Source organism: Prionailurus bengalensis, unplaced genomic scaffold (assembly GCF_016509475.1).
Source record: "Prionailurus bengalensis isolate Pbe53 unplaced genomic scaffold, Fcat_Pben_1.1_paternal_pri Un_scaffold_63, whole genome shotgun sequence".
Classification (NCBI taxonomy): domain Eukaryota; kingdom Metazoa; phylum Chordata; class Mammalia; order Carnivora; family Felidae; genus Prionailurus; species Prionailurus bengalensis.
In genome coordinates this window covers 223,143-241,522 of record NW_025091164.1, presented here as the reverse complement: position 1 = coordinate 241,522, position 18,380 = coordinate 223,143, and the positions used below count along the sequence as shown (strand labels likewise).

At 42.1% G+C, this 18,380-nt stretch overlaps 1 long non-coding RNA gene across 1 annotated transcript; it reads left to right on the top strand.

The window, feature by feature from the left end:
- Positions 1-16,498: 16,498 nt before the first annotated feature.
- LOC122478444 lies at positions 16,499-17,969 on the top strand. Its single transcript, XR_006295999.1, has 3 exons — positions 16,499-16,699; positions 17,776-17,811; positions 17,902-17,969. It is a non-coding gene; the product is annotated as an uncharacterized LOC122478444 (long non-coding RNA).
- The last annotated feature ends 411 nt before the right edge of the window (positions 17,970-18,380 follow it).

Here is an 18,380-nt window from a genome sequence, read left to right as displayed (position 1 = left end):
GCTGAATTGAGTGCCCTTTCGTGGGTGCGGGTCAAGTATAGGATAAGGGTTAGAGATAGGTTTAGATGTAGCATGAGTTTTATAGGTATGTTTACAGTTAGGGTTAAGGTTAGGTCCCAGCAGGTTCCAGGCACGGACCCCACAGCAGAGCAGTTGTCTCCCTGAAGGGTTTAGTGGAGTAGACAAGGGAGGATGCCAGTCAGGATTAGTCTTTGGGTTCCAAGGCTAGACAAATGTATGGGCCACCCTTCAGGTAGGCCTCAGGATTCGTATTGTGCAGCTGCAGTCATGCTTTGCAAATGCCATGGTGTTGTCCCACATTCCATGCCAATTATTTCTGCACCGATTCTTGAACCCATTTTCGTGCTATTGTCAGACTTTGGAATTGGGTCCCCATGGGGAGAGAACCTTAGCTATGGTTAGGGTTAGGTCCAGGGAAGTCTCCAGGGATGAAGCGACACCAGTGTTGTGAATTCCATGGAGGGCTGAAGTTAGGGTACATGGGCAGCTGCAGGTCTGGTGTAGAATTAGTGTGCTAGATAGGGTTTGGTGTACAGTGAGGGTTATGGTTAGGGTTATGGTTAGGGTTTGGTAGGTCCCAGGAGACTTCAGGCACTGAACCCACAGCAGAGTTGTTGTCTCCCCAAAGGGCTGAGTGGATTACACAAGGAAGGTTGCCAGTCTGGATTAGTCTTTAGGTTATTAGGCCAGACAAATATATGGGCCACTCTTCAGGTAGGCCTCAGGAATCCTCTCGTGTAGCTCTAGTTGCGCTTTGCAAATGACATGATGGTGTTCCACATTCCATGGCGAGTATTTCTGCACTGATTCTCGAACCCGTGTGCGTGCTGTTGTCAGACTTTGGAATTAGGTCCCCATGGGGAGAGAGCCTTATCTAGGGTTAGGATTTGGTCCAGGGAAGTCGCCAGGGCTGAATCGACACTAGTGTTGTGAATTCCATGGAGGGCTGAAGTGAGGGAATATTCATGGCTGTGAGTGTGCTGTAGTGTTAGTGTGCTGTTACTGTGCTAGATAGGGTTAGGTGTAGGGTGAGGGTTATGGTTCGGATGACTGTTAGGGTTAGGTACCAGGAGACTCAAGGAACTGAATCCACAGCAGAGTAGTTGTCTCCCTGAAGGGCTTAGTGGAGTAGACAAGGGAGGATGCTGGTCAGGATTAGTCTTTGGGTTCCAAGGCTAGACAAATGTATGGGCCACCCTTCAGGTGGGCCTCAGGATTCGTCTCATGCAGCTGCAGTCGTGCTTTGCAAATCCCATGGTGATGTCCCATGATCCATGCCAATTATTGCTGCACCGATTCTTGAACCCGTTTGTGTGCTGTTGTCAGACTTTGTAATTGGGTCACCATGGGAGATAGCCTTAGGTTAGGGTTTGGTCCAGGGAAGTCGCCAGCGATGAAGCGACACCAGTGTTGTGAATTCCATGGAGGGCTGAAGTGAGGGAATATTCATGGCTGTGAGTGTGCTGTAGTGTTAGTGTGCTGTTACTGTGCTAGATAGGGTTAGGTGTAGGGTGAGGGTTAGGGTTTGGGTGACGGTTAGGATTAGGTACCAGGAGACTCCAGGAACTGAACCCACAGGAGAGTAGTTGTCTCCCTGGAGGTCTTCATGGAGTACACAAGGGATTGTTCTGGTTAGGATTAGTCTTTGGGTTCCAAGGCCAGACAAATGTATGGGCCATCCTTTGGGCAGGCCTCAGGAATCCTCTCATGCAGCTGCAGCCGACTTTGCAAATGACATCATTGTGTTCCATGTTCCATGCCGAGTATTTCTGCACCGATTCTCAAACCCGTGTGGAGTGCTGTTGTCAGACTTTCGAATTGGGTCCCCATGAGGAGATAGCCTTAGCTAGGGTTAGGGTTCAGTCCAAGGAAGTCTCAGGGCTGAAGCGACTCCAGTTTGTGAATTCCATGGTGGGCTGAAGTGAGGGCACATGAGCGGCTGTGGGTCTGCTTAGAGTAAGTGTGCTAGATAGGGTTCAGTGTAGGGTGAGGGTTATGGTTAGGGTTTCAGTTGGGGTTAGGGTTAGGTACCAGGAGGCTCCAGGCACTGATCCCACAGCAGAGCAGTTATGTCTCTGAAGGGCTGAGTGGAGTATACAAGGGAGTGTGCTGGTCAGGCTTAGAGTTTGGGTTCCAAGGCCAGACAAATTATGGGCCACCCTTTGGGTAGGCTTCAGGAATCCTCTCATGCAGCTGCAGTCGTGCTTTGCAATGACATGGTGGTGTTCCATGTTCCATGCTGAGTATTTCTGTACTGATTCTTGAACCAATGTGTGTGCTGTTTTCAGACTTTGGAATTGTGTCCCCATGGGGAGAGAGCCTTAGCTACAGTTAAGGTTTGGTCCAGGAAGGTCACCAGGGATGAAGCAACACCAGTGTTGTGAAATCTATGGATGGTGAAGTGAGGGCACATGGTTGGCTGGGGGTCTGGTGTAGAGTCAGTGTTCTAGATGGTTAGCTGTAGGGTGAGGGTTATGGTTAGGGGGATAAGGTTAGGGTTTGTGTTAGGTCCTTAGAGACTCCAGGCACTGAACCCACAGCAGAGCAGCTATCTTCTTGAAGGGCTGAGTGGAGTACACAAGGGAGTTTGCCAGTCAGGATTAGTCTTTGGTTTCTTAGGCCAAATGTATGGGCCACCCTTTGGGTAGGCCTCAGGAGTCCTCTCGTGCAGCTGCAGTCGAGCTTTGCAAATGACATGGTGGTGTTCCACGTTCTATGCGAGTATTTCTGCACTGATTCTCAAACCCTTTTGCGTGCTGTTGTCAGACTTTGAAATTGTGTACCCATCGGGAGAGAGCCTTATCTAGGGTTAGTTTTCGGTCCAGGGAAGTCCCCAGGGCCAAAGAGGCACGATTTTTGTGAATTCCATGGAGGGCTGAAGTGAGGGAACATAGATGACTTTGAGTCATCTGTAGAGTTAGTGTGATAGATAGGGTTAGGTGTAGGGTGAGGGTTATGGTTAGGACTAAGGTTAGGGTTAGGGTTAGGTCCCAGGAGACTCCAGGCACTGATCCCACAGAAGAGCAGGTGTTAACCCGAAGGGCTGAGTGGAGTACACAAGGAGGCTGCCGGTCAGGATCAGCTTTTGAGTTCCAAGGCCTGACAAATGTATGTGTCACCCTTCGTGTAGGACTCAGGAATCTTCTCATGCAGCTGCAGTCGTGCTTTGGAATGACATGGTGATGTTCCACATTCCATGCCAAGTATTTCTGCACTGATTCTCGAACCCGAGTGCGTGCTGTTGTCAGACTTTGGAATTGCATCCCCATGGGGAGAGAGCCTTAGCTAGTCTTAGGTTTCAGGCCAGGGAAGTCACCAAGGTGAAGTGAATCCAGTTTTGTGATCTCCCTCCAGGGCTGAATTGAGGGCCCATGCGAGGGGGCAGATCAAGTGTAGGGTTTGCGTTAGAGATATGGTTAGGTATAGGGTGAGGGTTATTGTTAGGGTTATGGTTAGCAATAGGGTTAAGACCCAGAAGGCTCCAGACACTGACCCCACAGCAGAGCAGATGTCTCCACAAAGAGCTGAGTGGAGTATACACAGTAGGGTGCCTGTCAGGATTAGTCTTTGGGTTCCAAGGCCAGACTAATGTATGGGACGCCCTTCTGGTAAACCTCAGGAATCCTCTCTTGCAGGTGCAGTCGTGCTTTGGAAATGACATGGTGATGTTCAACATTTCATTACTAGTATTTCTGCACCGATTCTCGAACCTGTGTCTGTGCTGTTGTCAGATTTAGAATGGGTACCCACGGGGAGAGAGTCTTAGCTATGGTTAGGGTTTGGTCCAGGGAAGTCACCAGGGCCGAACCAACTCTAGTTTCGTGATCTTCCTCAAGGGCCACAATGAGGGCCCATGAGAAGGTGCAGGTCATGTGCAGGGTTGGGTTATATATAGTGTTATGTGTAGGGTGAGGGTTATGGTTAGTGGTATGGTTAGGGTTACGATTAGGTCCCAGAAGGCTTCAGGCACTGAAGGCACAAGAGTGTAGTTGTCTCCACAAAGGGCTGAGTAGAGTACACAAGGGAGGGTGCCAGTCAGGATTAGTCTTTGGGTCCAAGGCCAGACAAATGTATGTGCCACCCATCCCATAGGCCTCAGGAATCCTCTCGTGCAACTGCACTTGTACTTTCGAAATGACATGGTGATGTTCCACGTTCCATGCCGGGTATCTCTGCACTGATTCTCGAACCAGTGTGTGTGCTCTTGTCAAATTTGGAATTGGGTTCCCATGGGATAGAGCCTTATCTAGGGCTATGGTCAAGTCCTGGGACCTCGCCATGGACAAAGCAACACCAGTGTTGTGAACTCCATGGAGGGCTGAAATTAGGCACATGCACGTCTATGGATCTGGTTTAGAGTTAGTGTGATAGATAGGGTTAGTTGTAGTGTGAGGGTTATGGTTAGGTTACAGTTAGGGTTAGGTCCCAGGAGGCTACAGGCACTGACCCCACAGCACAATAGTTGTATCCCCGAAGTGCTGAGTGGAGTACACAAGGGAGGGTGCCGGTCAGTATCAGTCCTTAGGTTCCAAACACTGAGAGACGTATGGGCCACCCTTTGAATAGGCCTCGGGAATCCTGTCGTGCAGCTGCAATCGCGCTTTGGAAATAACATGGCGATGATCCACCTTCCATGTCAAGTAATTCTGTACCTATTTTTGTACCCTTGTGCGTGCTGTTGTCAGACTTTGGATTTGGTTCCACATGGGAAGAGAGACTTAGTTAGGGTTAGGGTTTGGTCCATGGACGTCACCAGGGCCTTAGCGACACCAGTGTTGTGAATTCCATGGAGGGCTGAAGTGAGGACACATGCGTGGCTGTGTAGACTTAGTGAGATAGATCGGTTTCAGTGTAGGGTGATGTTTATGATTAGGGTTACTGTTAGGGTTAAGGTTAGGTCCCACTAGTCTCCAGGCACTGACTCCAAACAGAGCAGTTGTTAACCCGAAGAGGTGAGTGTAGTACACAAGGGAGGGTGCTCGTCAGTCTTAGTAGTTGGATTCCAAGGCCAAACAAATGTTGGGCCAACCTTTGGTAGGCCTCAGGAATCCTCTCGTGCAGTTGCAGTCGCACTTTGGAAATGACATGCTGATGTTCCATGTTCCATGCCAACTATTTTCTGCACCAATTCCTGAACCCGTGTGTGAGCTGTTGTCAGACTTTGGAATTGGGTCCCAATGGGGACAGAGCCTTAGCTAGTATTAGGGTTCCTTCCAGAGATGTCGCCATGGCCGTAGAGACTCCAGTCTTGTGATCTTGCTGGCGGGCTGAATTGAGTGCCCATGCAAGGGTGCAGGTCAAGTGTAGTGTTCAGGTTAGAGATAGGGTTAGGTGTAGGTTGAGTTTTACAGTTGGGTTACTTTGGAATTGAGTCCCCATGGGCATAGACACTTAGCTAGGATCAGGGTTCGGTACAGAGAAGTCGCCAAGGCCAAAGCGACACCAGTGTTGTGATTCCATGTAGGGCTGAAGTGAGGGCACATGTGCAGCTGTGGATCTGGTTTAGAGTTAGTGTGGTAGATAGGGTTAGGTGTAGGGTGAGGGTTATGGTTAGGGTTATGGTGATGGTTAGCTCCCAGGAGACTCTCCAATCACGTAGTTTCAAATGGCAAGATTTTATTCTTTTTGATGGCTAAGTAATACTCCATTGTGTATGTATATATACATATATGTATATATATAGTTATATATACATATATACATACATATATATATACATATACATGTATATACTATACATATACATACTACATATATATACTATGTATATATGTATGTATATATGTATGTATATGTATGTATGTGTATGTACCACATCTTTATCCATTCATCCATCGATGGATATTTGGGCTTTTCCCATACTTTAGCTATTGTTGGTAGTACTGGTATAAACTTTGGGGTTCACGTGTCCCTTCGAAATAGCATATCTGTTTCCCTTGGATTAATACCTAGTAGTGCATCTGCTGGGTTGTAGGATAGTCCTCTTTTTCATTTTTTGAGGAACCTACATACTGTTTTCCAGAGTGGCTGCACCAGTTTGCATTCCCACCAGCAGTGCAAGAGTTCCTTTTTCTCCATTTCCTCAACAACATCTGTTGTTGCCTGAGTTGTTAATGTTAGCCATTCTCACAGGGGTGAGGGGGTGTTTCATTGTGGTTTTGATTTGTATTTCCCTAATGATGAGTGATGTTGAGCATTTTTTCATGTGTCAGTTGGTCATCTGGATGTCTTCCTTGGAGGAGTGTTTGCTCATGTTTTTGCCCATTTCTTCACTGGATTACTTGTTTTTTGGGTGTTGAGTTTGGTATGTTCTTTATAGATTTTGAATACTAATCCTTTATCTCATATGTCTTTTGCAAATATCTTCTCCCATTCTGTTGGTTGCCTTTAGTTTTGATGATTGTTTCCTTATCTGTGAAGAAGCCTTTTTATTTTGATGAGGTCCTAATAGTTCATTTTTGCTTTTGTTTCCCTTGGCTCTGGAGACATATTGTGTAAGAAGTTGTGGAGGCCAACATTAAGAGGTTTTTGCCTGCTTTCTCCTTGAGGATTTTGATGGCTTCCTATCTTACATTTAGGTTTTTCATCCGTTTTGAGTGCTTTTTGTGTGAGAAAGTGGTCCAGGCTCATTCTTCTGCATATCACTGTCCAGTTTTCCCAGCTCACTTGCTGAGTAGGCTGTCTTTATTACATTGGATATTCTTTCTTTTGTCAAAGATTAGTTGGCCATACATCTGTGGGTCCAATTCTGTGTTCCTATTCTGTTCCATTGATCTGAGTGTCTGTTATTATGCCAGTACCATACTGTCTTGATGATTACAGCTTTGTAATACAGCTTAAAGTCCAGGATTGTGATACCTCCTACTTAGGTTTTCTTTTTCAAGATTGCTTTGGCTATTCAGGGTCTTTCTGGTTCCATACAAATTGGATGATTGTTTGTTGTAGCTCTGTGAAGAATGCTGGTGTTGTTTCGATAGGTATTGCATTGAATATGTAGATTGCTTTGGGTACTATTGACATTTTAACAATATTTGTTCTTTCTATCCAGGAGCATGGAATGGTTTTCGTTTTTGTGTGATTGTCATCTTCAATTTCTTTCATAATCTTTCTATAGATTTCAGTGTATAGATTTTTCACCTCTTTGGTTAGATTTATTCCTAGGTATTTTATGGGTTTTGGTGCAATTGAAAATGGGATCGATTCCCTGATTTCTCTTTCTGCTGCTTCATTGTTTGTGTACAAGAATGCAACTAATTTCTGTGCATTGATTTTATATCCTGCCACTTTGCTGAATTCATGGATCATTTCTAGCAGTTTTTTTGTTGGAATCCTTTTATCAGGAAAGGATGCTGTATTTTGTCAAATGCTTTTGATGCATCTATTGAGTGCATCATGTGGTTCTTGTCCTTCTTTTATTGATGTGATTAATTCCATTGATTATTTTGTGGATATGGATCCAGCCTTGCATTCCAGGTATAAATCCCACTTGGTCGTGGTGAATAAAGTTTAAATGTATTGTTGGATCTGGTTGGCTAATATCTTGTGGAAGAGTTTTGCATCCATGTTCATCATGAAAATTGGTCTATACTTCTCTTAGTGGATCTTTGTCTGGTTTTGGAATCCAGGTAACTCTGATTCATAGGAAGAGTTTGGAAGTTTTCCTTCCATTTCTATTTTTGGGACAGCTTCAAGAGAATAGGTGTTAACTCTTCCTTAAATGTTTGGTAGAATTCTCCTGGAGAGCCATCTGGCCCTGGGCTCTTGTTTTTTGGGAGATTTTTTATTATTAATTCAATTATTTACTGGTTATGGGTCTGTTCAAATTTTCTATTTCTTCCTCTTTCAGTTTTCATAGTTTATATATTTCTAGGAATTTGTCCATTTCTTCCAGATTGCCCATTTTATTGGTATATAATTGCTGATAATATTCTCTTATTATTGTTTATATTTCTGCTTTGTTGGTTGTGATCTCTCCTCGTTCATTCTTGATTTTATTTATTTGGGTCCTTTCCTTATTCTTTTTGATCCAACTGGCTGGTGGTTTAACAATTTTATTAATTATTTCAAAGAACCAGCTTCTGGTTACATTGATCTCTTCTGTTTGTGTGTGTGTGTGGGGGGGGAGGTTATCGTTGTTTGTTTTTGTTTTTGTTTTCAGTTTCGATAGCATTGATTTTTGCTATAATCTATATCATTTCTTGTCTTCTGCTGGATTTGGTATTTATTGATGATGATCTTTTTTCCATCTCTTTAAGGTATAAGGTTAGGTTGTGTGTCTGAGACATTTCTTCCCTCTTTAGGAAGGCCTGGATTGCTATAAACTTCTTCTTATGACTACCTTTGCTGCATCCCAGAGGTTTTGGGCTGCGGTGGTATCAATTTCATTGGCTTCCATGTACTTTTTAATTTTCTCTTTAACTTCTTGGTTCACCCATTCATTCTTTTTTTTAATTTTAGTTTTTATTATTTACAATTTACATTCAAATCAGTCACCATATACTGCAATAGTTATTTCATGAGTAGATTCCTTAGTGTCCCTTACCCATTTAGCCCATCCCCCCTCCCACAAACCCTCCAGTAACCCTCTGTTTGTTCTCCATATTTGTGTGTGCTTCTGTTTTGTACCCTCACTATTTTTATATTATTTTTGTTTCCCTTCCATTATGTTCATCTGTTTTGTCTCTTTTGTTTTCAATATATGAAGTTTATCGTCAAATTGGTTTCCATACAACACCCAGTACTCATCCCAAAAAGTGCCCTCCTCAATACCCATCACCCACCCTCCCTCCCTCCCACCCCCCATCAACCCTCAGTTTATTCTCAGTTTTTAAGAGTCTCTTATGGTTTGGCTCTCTTCCACTCTAACCTCTTTTTTTTCCTTCCCCTCTCCCATGGGTTTCTGTTAAGTTTCTCAGGATCCACATAAGAGAGAGATCATATGCTATCTGTCTTTCTCTGTATAGCTTATTTCACTTAGCATCAACTCTCCAGTTCCATCCATGTTGCTACAAAGGTTCATATTTCATTCTTTCTCGTTGCCATGTAGTACTCCATTGTGTATATAAACCACAATTTCTTTATCCATTCATCAGTTGATGGACATTTCGGCTCTTTCCATAATTTGGCTATTGTTGAGAGTGCTGCTATAAACATTGGGGTACAAGTGCCCTATGCATCAGTACTCCTGTACCCTTGGGTAAATTCCTAGCAGTGCTATTGCTGGGTCATAGGGTAGGTCTATTTTTAATTTTCTGAGGAACCTCCACACTGTTTTCCAGAGTGGCGGCACCAATTTGCATTCCCACCAACAGTGCAAGAGGGTTCCCGTTTCTCCACATCTTCTCCAGCATCTATAGTCTCCTTATTTGTTCATTTTGGCCACTCTGACTGGCGTGAGGTGATATCTGAGTGTGGTTTTGATTTGTATTTCCCTGATGAGGAGTGACGTTGAGCATCTTTTCATGTGCCTGTTGGCCATCTGGATGTCTTCTTTAGAGAAGTGTCTATTCATGTTTTCTGCCCATTTCTTCACTGGGTTATTTGTTTTTGGGTGTGGAGTTTGGTGAGCTCTTTATAGATTTTGGATACTAGCCCTTTGTCCGATATGTCATTTGCAAATATCTTTTCCCATTCCGTTGGTTGCCTTTTAGTTTTGTTGGTTGTTTCCTTTGCTGTGCAGAAGCTTTTTATCTTCATGAGGTCCCAATAGTTCATTTTTGCTTTTAATTCCCTTGCCTTTGGGGATGTGTCAAGTAAGAGATTGCTACGGCTGAGGTCAGAGAGGTCTTTTCCTGCTTTCTCCTCTAGGGTTTTGATGGTTTCCTGTCTCACATTCAGGTCCTTTATCCATTTTGAGTTTATTTTTGTGAATGGTGTGAGAAAGTGGTCTAGTTTCAACCTTCTGCATGTTGCTGTCCAGTTCTCCCAGCACCATTTGTTAAAGAGACTGTCTTTTTTCCATTGGATATTCTTTCCTGCTTTGTCAAAGATGAGTTGGCCATACTTTTGTGGGTCTAGTTCTGGGGTTTCTATTCTATTCCATTGGTCTATGTGTCTGCTTTTGTGCCAATACCATGCTGTCTTGATGATAACAGCTTTGTAGTAGAGGCTAAAGTCTGGGATTGTGATGCCTCCTGCTTTGGTCTTCTTCTTCAAAGTTGCTTTGGCTATTCAGGGCCTTTTGTGGTTCCATATGAATTTTAGAATTGCTTGTTCTAGTTTCGAGAAGAATGCTGGTGCAATTTTGATTGGGATTGCATTGAATGTGTAGATAGCTTTGGGTAGTATTGACATTTTGACCATATTTATACTTCCAATCAATGAGCAAGGAATGTTTTTCCATTTCTTTATATCTTCTTCAATTACTTTCATAAGCTTTCTATAGTTTTCAGCATACAGATCTTGTACATCTTTGGTTAGATTTATTCCTAGGTATTTTATGCTTCTTGGTGCAATTGTGAATGGGATCAGTTTCTTTATTTGTCTTTCTGTTGCTTCATTGTTAGTGTATAAGAATGCAACTGATTTCTGTACATTGATTTTGTATCCTGCAACTTTGCTAAATTCATGTATCATTTCTAGCAGTCTTTTGGTGGAGTCTATCGCATATTACATGTATAATATCATGTCATCTGCAAAAAGCAAAAGCTTAACTTCATATTTTCCAATTTTGATTCCTTTTATTTCCTTTTGTTGTCTGATTGCTGATGCTAGCACTTCAAACACTATGTTAAACAACAGCAGTAAAAGTGGACATCCCTGTCGTGTTTCTGATCTCAGGGAAAAAGCTCTCAGTTTTTCCCCGTTGAGAATGATGTTAGCTGTGGGCTTTTCATAAATGGCTTTTATGATATGTAAGTATGTTCCTTCTATCCCATCTTTCTCGAGGGTTTTTATTAAGAAAGGTTGCTGAATTTTGTCAAAGGCCTTTTCTCCATTGATTGACAGGATCATATGGTTCTTATCTTTTCTTTTATTAATGTGATGTATCACATTGATTGATTTGTGAATATTGAACCAGCCCTGCATCCAAGGGATGAATCCCACTTGATCATGGTGAATAATTCTTTTTATATGCTGTTGAATTCGATTTGCTAGTATCTTATTGAGAATTTTTGCATCCATATTCATCAGGGATATTGGCCTGTTGTTCTCTTTTTTTACTGGGTCTCTGTCTGGTTTAGGAATCAAAGTAATACTGACTTCATAGAATGAGTCTGGAAGTTTTCCTTCCCTTTCTATTTTTTGGAATAGCTTGAGAAGGATAGGTATTATCTCTGCTTTAAACGTCTGGTAGAACTCCCCTGGGAAGCCATCTGGTCCTGGACTCTTATTTGTTGGGAGATTTTTGATGACTGATTCAATTTCTTCGCTGGTTATGGGTCTGTTCAAGCTTTCTATTTCCTCCTGATTGAGTTTTGGAAGCGTGTGGGTGTTTAGGAATTTGTCCATTTCTTCCAGGTTGTCCAGTTTGTTGGCATATAATTTTTCATAGTATTCCCTGATAATTGTTTGTATCTCTGAGGGATTGGTTGTCATAATTCCATTTTCATTCATGATTTTATTTATTTGGGTCATCTCTCTTTTCTTTTTTAGAATCCTTGCTAGAAGTTTATCAATTTTGTTTAGTTTTTCAAAAAACCAACTCTTGGTTTCATCGATCTGCTCTACAGTTTTTTTAGATTCAATATTGTTTATTTCTGCTCTGGTCTTTATTATTTCTCTTCTTCTGCTGGATTTAGGCTGTCTTTGCTGTTTTGCTTCTATTTCCTTTAGGTGTGCTGATAGATTTTGTATTGGGTATTTTTCTTGTTTCTTGAGATAGGCCTGGATTGCAATGCATTTTCCTCTCAGGACTGCCTTGCTCCATCCCAAAGCGTTTGGATTGTTGAATTTTCATTTTCTTTGTTTCTATATAATTTTTTAATTTCTTCTCAAATTTCCTGGTTGACCCATTCATTCTTTAGTAGGGTGTTCTTTAACCTCCATGCTTTTGGAGGTTTTCCAGACGTTTTCCTGTGGTTGATTTCAAGCTTCATAGCATTGTGGTCTGAAAGTATGCATGGTATGATTTCAATTCTTGTATACTTATTAAGGGCTGTTTTGTGACCCAGTATGTGATATATCTTGGAGAAGGTTCCATGTGCACTCGAGAAAAGTATATTCTGTTGTTCTGAGATGCAGAGTTCTAAATATATATGTCAAGTCCATCTGATCTAATGTATCATTCAGGGCCCTTGTTTCTTTATTGACTGTGTGTCTAGATGATATATCCATTTCTGTAAGTGGAGTGTTAAAGTCCCCTGCAATTACCACATTCTTATCAAGAAAGTTGCTTATGTTTGTGAGTAATTGTTTTATATATTTGGGGGCTCCTGTATTCGGCGCATAGACATTTATAATTTTTAGCTCTTCCTGATGGATAGACCCTGTGATTATTATATAATGCCCTTCTTCATCTCTTGTTACAGCCTTTAATTTAAAGTCTATTTTGTATGATATAAGTATGGCTACTCCAGCTTTATTTTGACTTCCAGTAGCATGATAAATAGTTCTCCATCCCCTCACTCTCAATCTGAAGGTTTCCTCAGGTCTAAAATGAGTCTCTTGTAGACAGCATATAGATGGTTATTGTTTTTTTATCCATTCCTATACCCTATGTCTTTTGGTTGGCACATTTAGTCCATTTACATTCAGTGTTATTATAGAAAGATATGGGTTTAGAGTCATGGTGATGTCCATAGGTTTCATGCTTGTAGCGATGTTTCTGGTACTTTGTCTCAAAGGATACCCCTTAGGATCTCTTGCAGGGCTGGTTTAGTGGTGATTAATTCCTTCAGTTTTTGTTTGTTTGGGAAGACCTTTATCTCTCCTTCTATTCTAAATGACAGACTTGCTGGATAAAGGATTCTCGGCTGCATATTTTTTCTGTTCATCACATGGAAGATTTCCTGCCATTCCTTTCTGGCCTGCCAAGTTTCAGTAGAGAGATAAGTCACGAGTCTTATAGGTCTCCCTTTATATGTTAGAGCTTGTTTATCTCTAGCTGCTTTCAGAATTTTCTCTTTATCCTTGTATTTTTCCAGTTTCACTATGATATATCATGCAGAAGATCGATTCAAGTTATGTCTGAAGGGAGTTCTCTGTGCCTCTTGGATTTCAATGCCTTTTTCCTTCCCCAGATCCAGGAAGGTCTCAGCTATTATTTATTCAAGTAAACCTTCAGCACCTTTCCCTCTCTCTTCCTCCTCTGGAATACCAATTATGCGTATATTATTTCTCTTTAGCGCATCACTTAGTTCTCTAATTTTCCCCTCATACTCCTGGATTTTTGTTATCTCCCTTTTTCTCAGCTTCTTCTTTTTCCATAATTTTATCTTCTAGTTCACCTATTCTCTCCTCTGCCTCTTTTCAATGAACTGTAGTTGTCTCCATTTTACTTTGCAGCTCATTGATAGCACTTTTTAGCTCCTCCTGGCTGTTCCTTAGTCCCTTGATCTCTGTAGCAAGAGATTCTCTGCTGTCCTTTATACTGTTTTCAAGCCCAGCGATTAATTTTATGACTATTTTTCTAAATTCACTTTCTGTTATATTGTTTAAATCATTTTTGATCAGTTCATTAGCTGTTGTTATTTCCTGGACATTTTTCTGAGGGGAATTCTTCCGTTTTGTCATTTTGATTAGTCCCTGGAGTGGTGCTGTTTTGTCTCTTAAAGACTTCCTATGAGTGAAGTTATATGATTTAGTCTCTTTCTCTCTGAAAGCTGAATAGTGAGTTTTCAACGTGAATGGGGGGATAAACATACATACATACATACTTACATATGTGTACCACTAAGAAAGCCATTTATGAGTTGTTAGGCATGAACTGTTTTCCACCATCTTTGTCTTCTAGTTATATTCATGCCTCAAGGTGTTTGCTCATTGCAATGCACGATCTTGCTGTGTGAGGTACAAATTGTTGTGTGATCAGTTTTCCGTGAAAGTCTTTACTCATACCTGCCTTAACCACAAGATGCAAATGTTGAATTCGAGGATGTAGAGCTAAGAGACTTGAGGTCCAATAACTATCAACTAGAAGGTATATTTTCTGTTGGGGAGAAATCCCCATATGATGGCAATGACTTGGCATTGGTAAGGGAAAGAATACTTTCATGACTTCATGGTTCTTGCCCTTTTTCTGTCTCACCAAAATCAAGACTCAGGTCATGTGCACGTTTATCAAGAAAACACCTTTTTTTTTTCCAGAAAATAAAAAGGCCCTGGAAGACAAGTGTAATGCATTAAGGTCTGTGAAAAACACAAAGGAAACAAAAGTCAAACAGCTGAAGGAGAAAGCACATAACCTGGAAGAATTTTATGAACAAAGAAAAGTTCCTACAAAAAAAGTAAGATGGGGGCACCTAGGTGGCTCAGTCGGTTGAAGGTCTGACTTCGGCTCAGGTCATGATCTCATGGTCCATGAGTTCGAGCCCCGCATCGGGCTCTGTGCTGACAGTTCAGAGCCTGGACTTGCTTTGGATTCTATATCTCCCTTTGCCCTTCCCCAACTTGCATCTGTCTTTATCAAAAAATGAATAAACGTTAAAAAATTTTATAAAAGTAAGATGTTCATGTGAGAACTGTCACAAGGACTGCATTTTATGGGAGAATGTGGCAGCCAGTAGAGATAATTATATTTGTATTGGAACTGGGTCCAGAGTATTTTTGCCCAATGCATTCAGTAGAATTGTGCCTTCCCTTCCTACCTTGCTTTCTGTAATGTAACCTTCATTTTCCTTTCTGTCCTAAGTGCTTGTCACACTGTGTCATGTATTTGGGGTGGAAGAGGGAAGGTACCATCATTAATAACGTTATTACCTGGATCCACTATGGATCCACCTACACTGTCTTATAGGTTTCAATCGCATCACACTGTTTTGTCACCCAGCAATTAGGTCATTTTTGTTCAGGACCAGACATGGGTCAAAAATGTGTGGGGAAAAAATTGAATTCTCTTGCTGCAGAAACAATGGAAGTTTCTTTCTGGAAAGTGGGTAGGGGTACCAGAAGTACTGTGTCCCTGCATCCATTCTGCCAGTGAGATTGTTCACTGCAGGCCCAATCCCTAAGAAAGTCAAGTTGTTTCCTGTCCCCTGATTTTTAAGTGTAACTCTTCTGAGTCTTGACCAAAGCCCGCAACTTCACTAGGACTGATCTTTGCTGGACGCCCCTGAACTACACTTGTTTACTTCTAAGTCTGTGCCCATAAAGTTGTTCAGCTTCTTTGCCATTCAAATGTATGCCCCCCCCACATCAATGATGAGTCCTAGGGAGTTTGGGTCCAACTGCCAGGTTGGCTTTGTCCTGGGCTTCCTTCTTCTCCATCTTGGTCTTATATGTCTTCATGGGGTTGTTAGATATTTGGTGCATTCAGTCACATGTTTATTCCTTTGTACAGTATTTCCTTTTGTTCTCAGGAGGAGATGGGAGACTTTAGAGTCCCTCACTCATGTTGGAAAGTGAAGTCTTCCTTCTCTTGCCTGGAGACTCACCTTTATGTTAGTCCTTCCCACAGGTGGGGTTAGGGCTTGCTCTCACTGGCATCTTGTTTTTGTTAATTTATAAGCTCTTTCTGTGAGTAGGTACAGCACCCTGACAACCTCTCTATATTCCCCTTACAACAGAGCCATTGCATTACAACCACTCCAGAAAGCATTTGCTGAAGGACTGCATGAGAGACCAGAAGGAAATGCATGTGCCTTTCTCTGTCTACTGCTTTTGTGTCATTTTCTAAGAGATTTTCAATTTTGCATGTGATTCTTGAGTACATCAAGTGTCAAGTTGAAATCATCTCAATCAACACCACAAAGAAAATAGTCTGAGGGCAACACAGCAACCCAGCCTTGCCAAGCATTGCCATTTTCTGCCTTCACTATCAATGGAACCAGTCTTGTTAAAGTAGATTTGGCTCCATGAAGTTGAGAGTTTTCCATCTGAAATCTGTTGCCTGGAAGTAAACCCAGACTGTGTGACAGTTCATATCAGGTTGTACTCCAGGAGAAGTTGTTGTTATAAGATTGGCCTTTTGAAGGTGGAGGCAGGGGTTGCAGTCCTGAACTCTAGCGATGTGTGTGAGTGAGCTGTAATGTTAGGGAAACCATATTCTGGAAGGTCGTCTTTCAGGTGATTGCCTGTGTCATGGTACAACTTTTGGACTGAAATCAGGGCTCCCCATGGAGACGTAAGACTAGTGATGATCCCTTGCTGCATCCTAATGGGTACAGTTGGTCAGACATGGTTTTTCAGTCAGTGATGAAATGAGTCTTCACCATCTCAAACAAAAGACCAACTCTGGGAAGGCAGAAAGTGCAATGTTATTTGATGACTTTATGATAAAGGAGAGGAAACAGAACTAGAAAGACAGTTCCAATAGCAGAGACATTACAGCAGACAGAAGTTGAATTTTCTTTAACTTAAATGGGATGTTCACTTCATTTCTCGGATTGTGTTGTCAGTCTGTGCATTTATGGAAGAGGTGGGGGACGGGATATTTGCATAGGCCTTCAAGAGTGCTGGGAGGTAAAAAGGGGGGAACTTCTGGACCTTGGCCTTGACTGTGTATGTATCTTTCCCAACTTAGGAAGCTGAAAATGACACCGTGAACTGGCAGCAAAGAAGAATCAGCTGGCAGCTGCAGGTAAAATTTGAAAATAGCTACAGAAGGGGCGCCTGGGTGGCTCAGTTGTTTAAGCGTCCAACTTCAGCTCAGGTCATAATTTTACAGTCTGTGAGTTCAAGCCCTGCGTCAGGCTCTGTGCTTACAGGTCAGAGCCTGGAGCCTGTTTCGGATTCTGTTACATCTATCTCTGTCCCTCCTCTGCTCATGCGTGTGCTCACTCTCTCTCTGTCTCAAAAATAAAGAAACATTAAAAAAAGAAAATAAATACAGAAGAAATAAACAAGTACAAGTGAGTTCAGCTAATTACCAGCAGCTCGTGAAACCTCTGTTCATTTTTTTAAATCTTTTTGGCAATGTTTAAAGTCAACATACGCATGGAGTATTAACAGACAAAAAAGTTAAATTTTAGAAAGAACAAAACAATTAAGTGTCTAAACATTTGTGGATCTCAAGTAGAGGCCAGACTGTATGGAAACCCTGTCTATGCTAACATTCTCAGACGTGGTGTCAATTGTCATAATCTGTAGGAAAGCAGTGTGTCGTACAATGAATCATACCCATAAACATGGTAGTGCCATTTAATGGCCCTAATATTTGCAAGCCTGGGAAACATGGTGAGGATATAAGTTATAGAAGAATAGAGCTTTATGCTAAAAGACACTTGTCACATGATGAGTTAGGGAAAGATTGAAAATGGGAAGGAATTCTATGAACTCTGAACCCTATGGGCATGGAATAATGAGTAAGGAAAGGATGTAACAATAGATTTGATCCTACTGTACATTGATAATCATGTGAAAGGTGTTTCATGTGTAAGAATAAATTGTATCAGGGGACAAATATGAGGTTGTTGGAAACGTGGGCAGCTTATTTAAAATCATACCCAATATTGGGCTTTATCTGACAAGAGCAATTGTAACTCACAGGCGACAAATTGAACAAACACGGAAACAGCTGCAGCAGGCAGAACTCACCTTTAGATACCAGGTAACCTGAGTTCTACCTGACATACTGAACCCTTAGCACCTCATGCGGGTGAGTCTAGTGGCCCTTGGAATCCCTAACCACGGGCTTTTCATTGTTGGCTTTTTCAGATCGCAGTTCATGAGAAGAATGCTCAGGACAACTAGGTAAGTGTTTTCTTGTTTCCTCCTCTTTCTTTGGTGCACAGTCTGGCACCACCTTCTGACTGAAGGTGGATGTGTTTTTTTCTCCCCCAGATCAAGACTCAGATCTGGGACAGGGAGATGGCGGAGCAGGGCAGGGATGTCGCTTACTTGAAATACAGGTGTGGTCATTTGCGTTGCATTTTTATGGGTGTTTCCAGGGATGACACCTGCACTGTTTGTTGTCTAGTAGACGACGTGGTGTTGCAACTCTTATAGAAGTCCATTATTTTTCTGTATCCAAGACTGGACAGGATGGAAGCAAAGAGGCTGTCTGAGGGATACACGAGACAGAAACCAATGGCTGCAAGACCAGAGATGCAGAACCTTCCAAGGAGAGGTAAGGAGCACATTGTGATGTGCCGCAGTCTAATTTCTGCTGTGCAGCCTGTTCCTGTGCGTGATCATTGTGTGGTCTGGAAAGAGTCACAAGCACGAAGGACAGCATGTGGTCTGAAGTGGTGACAGAAGGGTGTTCTCCTCTGGTGCCACAGGCAGACCACAAGTAACTTGTTCCTCACAAAAGACTCTCA